The following is a 3,627-nucleotide window of genomic DNA, read 5'->3' as shown; positions in this document are numbered from 1 at the left end:
ATGCACCTACTCTTTATATATTTTACAAAAGCAGTGATGATTAATACTTACTTTATTGAAAAACTTTTGTATGTCCATTTTTTACTGAACATTCTCCTGGTCTGTTCACTGAATGTTCATGCTGCTCTTAGCTGGCTCTGCTTGTAAACTTGCTAGCACTCTGGTATCACGGTTTCAGAGAAAACGTGGACTGGAATCCATGTAGTGTGCGAGTATGTTATATGAACAAGTGGAATGGATCAGATAGCAAAGTTTGTAGAGAAAACATGGACTGGATTTCATGCGGTGAGGGAGTACTCTATATGAACAAGTGTAATGGATTTGATAACGACGCACCAAAGAGGATCTCTACCTTACACTGTGAAGAAAAAGGAAACTGACAGATTTATGATCATATATTTGAGTTAATAATTAAATAATATATGATTATTTTTTAAAACTCATATTCTGGCCACATTATATTGAATTTTTGTAAAAAAAAAATAAAATAAAAAATAAATAATTTTTTTTTGACACCAAAATTATTTAGGGGGGCTTGAAAATATTTTAGGTGGGCTTCAGCCCCCCTAAAACAGGCCTAGTGACGCCACTGGAGCTGGATAAACAGGTTAGAGTTTATCAGGTAAGGTGTGTTTGTTGTGGTTAGATTCAGGAACAAGTTGACTTTTCTACTGGGTTTGTTTGTTTGCAGGAGGTCAGGATTCAGAGAGTGCTGGAGAGGATCTGTGAAGGTTCTGAGGTAAGCCTTGGTCTGCAGGTTGTAGAGGAGAGTGGGCAGGCTGCGGCTCAGAGGCAGAGTTGACTTCTTCTGTTTATTTGTAGGAGGTAGGATGATGAGGAGTTGATAGGGTGTAAACCATGGAGCAGTTTGCGGAGGAGCTGGGGAAAATACATGAGGAGGTTCTAAGGACACAGGTAAGAAAAAAAATAGAATAGAAAAATTGTCAATGCAACCCTCTTCTCCGACTCTTCACACACTGATAGCAACACTGCAGAAGAAATGCTTGCACAGGCTTCCAGTATCCGTAGTTTCAGGTGCTGCACATCTCGTTTCTTCACAGCATAGACAATTGCCTTCAGATGACCCCAAAGATAAAAGTCTAAGGGGGTCAGATCGGAAGACCTTGGGGGCCATTCAACTGGCCCACGATGACCAATCCACTTTCCAGGAAGTGGAAGTGGGAGAAGAGGGTTGCATTGACAATCCAACACAATGGGCAGCACTTAAAACACATTTTATAAGTGGTGAGAAACTTGTAAATAACTCGTGAAAGAATAAAGTTACGTTAAAACCAAGCACAACATTGTTTTTCTTGTGAAATTTCCAATAAGTTTGATGCGTCACATGACCCTCTTCCCATTGAAAAAACAAAAGTTGGATCCAAAATGACTGACTTCAAAGTGGCCGCCATGGTCACCATCCATCTTGAAATGTTTCCCCCTCCCATATACTAATGTGCCACATACAGGAAGTTATTATCACCAGCCATTCCCATTTTATTAAGGTGTATCCATGTAAATGGCCCACCCTGTAGTTCGTATCTTTTTTTAAAACTGATTAATCAAATGTTTTTTTTTAAGTCAATAAGTACTCCAACTGCAAACTTTTTCTTGTCAGTGCCATTGGTAATCTCACCAGTTAGCGGCATTAATGTCATTGATGTGGATCTGTTTTTCTCTGAAACCACATTGCCAGTCTGTCAATATTTTCTGTTTTTCGAATTAGGCCTTTGAATGAACATTTTTTCCAGAATTTTAGAGAACTGGCAGAGTAATGATACAGCCCTGTAATTAGTGAAATGGTCCCCAGTTTTAAATATTGGAACAGCTATCAGTTTTCATTTGATGTGGAAATGATCCTGTTTGTCTATTACAAATGTAGGTCAAGACCTTTTTATGAATCGTGTCATGTTAACATCATTCAAGTCTATAGATGTCTTGTTTTTACATTTTCTAGAATTTCTTTGGCTGTTACTAGTTTAAGATAAACCAAATTTGGATTTGACATATCATTTTTAAGAATGACCCCCTTTTTATACAAATAGTTTATTTCATCTTCTAATGTTGGTCCCACTTTTACACAAAAAAGGAAAGCTTAAACCTATTACTCTCATTTTTCAAATTATTTGCAGTCCTATTACCATTGTCAAAATTGTCTGGATAAATAGTTTTTATTGAACTGTTTCTAATTACATTATTCAACATTTTACATTTAACATTGATATTGTGTTTTTTATTCTGTAATATTTTTGTATAAACTTTCTTACATGCTCTCATAATTTATTTTTGTATTTTTATACTTTGTTCTGCTTCTTTAGTTCTAGGATTTGAGCATTCTTTACATAAAGAAGTGTGTTAGTATCTCAGAGATAATTTTATTTTGTTGTGTTGATTTAATTTTACTTTTGTGTTGAGTTTTTGTTTGTTTGTTAATTTTATTCTGAGTCATTTTGATTTTGTATTAAAATATTTTAAAGGCTAATTTGTTCTCTTTAATGATAATATGTGGCATTCTGTCATTTGGCCTCCTGTGTTTGCCCCTCCTGTTTCCCTGATTGTTTGGCAGACCAATCACTCGCAGCTGCAGCGGTTCAAGTTCATCTACTCTTGGGTTCTTAAGGCAGTATGGAGGAACAGATTGACGCTGAAGCGTTTACCACTGGTAATCCGTCTCAGCCTTTCACAGTACCTGTTTACTGTTTGTTTAATCTGTGTTTGTTCCTGTGTTGGTCCAGAGTTCCTGAACCCGTAAGCGGTTGCTACAATCTGTTTAAGGACGCCTACCTGTGAGCCACTTACCTGTTGATGATCCAAGCCGAAGTCTGTCTGCCTACGACCAATCTGGAAGTTCACTTACCTGAGCACCATCCACCTGTAAATGCTCACCACTGGAATCCGGAAGCTCACATCCGAGCCCCAACAACCTCTCCAGCCCGTAAGACTACTTACCTGTATACCCTTGCCTCCAAGAAACTCCCGCTGATAAACATAACACTCATCACTATTCCTCCCTTTCAGATCCTGTCTTACAATCCGGTCCGCACTGTAAATAAAGTCACTTACCTTTTACCTTGTCTCCTGAGTCTCTCTGTTACTGGGTTGCTTGTCTTTGACATTTCCGTGAACGTGATATAATAGGTATGAAAGCTCCCTGCAATGAACAGATTCAGCCTTCAAATGCTAAGATCTGATTAAAAATTAAGAGTGAATAAATAAAAGTCATCTTAATATTTATGATTTTCTACAAGATGCAGTTCAGTCTATCATTAATCTATTATTTAGAACTGATACCCCTAAGAATGAGAGCTAAAACAAGAGCAAAGTACACTTGTTTTATGTTATCACTACATATATAATGTTTTTATTTACGAACTTTGTTGTGTTCTGACATTTATGCAGACAATGGCTGTACTGTTATATTGCTGTTATTACATTTAGCCACTAGATGGAACTGCTGTGACACAATAGGATGTTTGCTGCAGCTGAAGATGAGACTGCTAAAGGATGAAGCAGTGTTTATCATGGCACTGGTATGATAGCATGCATGTAATAAAGATTTTCACCTGCCATCTCCTTATTTTTATTTACACCCGTCACGACAAAGCTCTCATTAAAATATAAATTATA

The 3,627-nt window shown here is 37.1% G+C and overlaps 1 long non-coding RNA gene across 1 annotated transcript; it reads left to right on the top strand.

Annotated features, from left to right (window-relative positions):
• Positions 1 to 590: 590 nt before the first annotated feature.
• Positions 591 to 3,061, top strand: LOC119617303. Its single transcript, XR_005233540.1, has 5 exons — positions 591 to 739; positions 823 to 915; positions 2,567 to 2,662; positions 2,736 to 2,935; positions 3,019 to 3,061. It is a non-coding gene; the product is annotated as an uncharacterized LOC119617303 (long non-coding RNA).
• Positions 3,062 to 3,627: the final 566 nt, after the last annotated feature.

This window comes from Kryptolebias marmoratus, linkage group LG9, assembly GCF_001649575.2.
Source record: "Kryptolebias marmoratus isolate JLee-2015 linkage group LG9, ASM164957v2, whole genome shotgun sequence".
NCBI lineage: Eukaryota > Metazoa > Chordata > Actinopteri > Cyprinodontiformes > Rivulidae > Kryptolebias > Kryptolebias marmoratus.
Note: the sequence above shows the minus strand (reverse complement) of the source record. Positions and strands in the feature narration are given on the sequence as shown.